This window comes from Plasmopara halstedii (genome assembly GCF_900000015.1).
Source record: "Plasmopara halstedii genome assembly, contig: Scaffold_430, whole genome shotgun sequence".
NCBI lineage: Eukaryota > Oomycota > Peronosporomycetes > Peronosporales > Peronosporaceae > Plasmopara > Plasmopara halstedii.
This window is the reverse complement of record NW_020187350.1, coordinates 439,979-440,667: the sequence shown is the minus strand read 5'-3', so window position 1 is coordinate 440,667 and position 689 is coordinate 439,979.

Sequence of the window (689 nt, the reverse complement as noted above, 5' to 3'; positions counted from 1 at the left end):
GTCGTCAAAGTATGTCTGTGCATACGTCCTGTGGGGTCTGAACAACTGCGTCACAAGACGATTAAATGTTGCTGGCGCATTTGACAGCCCTTGAGGCATCACCAGCCATTCACAGAGCATGCCGCTCGGAGTGCTCACCGCTGTCAACGGAATGCCACTCGCTCTCATGAGCAATTGGTAATAGCCATCGACCAAGTCGAGTGCACTGTACTTTCTACATCCCACCATGTTGTTCTGAAGAACATCCTTTCTAGGATCGGCGTCTGTGCCGGAAAGGTGGCCGCGTTTAGCTTATTGTAATTATGAACGATCCGCCACCTGCCGTTTGGCTTCCGAAAACAAAATCTTGGTGTCGGATGGGGGGACTTGCTCTAATTTACTATCCCTACGTCGTGCTAAGCACGCAAAAAGGCGTCGATGACGTCGCACTGCTCCTTGGTCAGGGGCCATTGGCGTGTTACGTAGTTTTTGGTTCCCGAAACCAGGTCGATCTCATGACGCACACCTCGGTCCGGAGGCAGGACCGAAGGCGGGTCTTTGGAAACGACGACTTGAAATTCCTTTACCAAAAGATAGTAAGGATCGAAGGGATTCCATAGGATCGACGATTCACTTCGTGCGTTCGGCACTCTCTTGGCGTCCTCCTAGATAGCTTCATCCAGAAGTGATGACGAGTTTATCACCTCGTC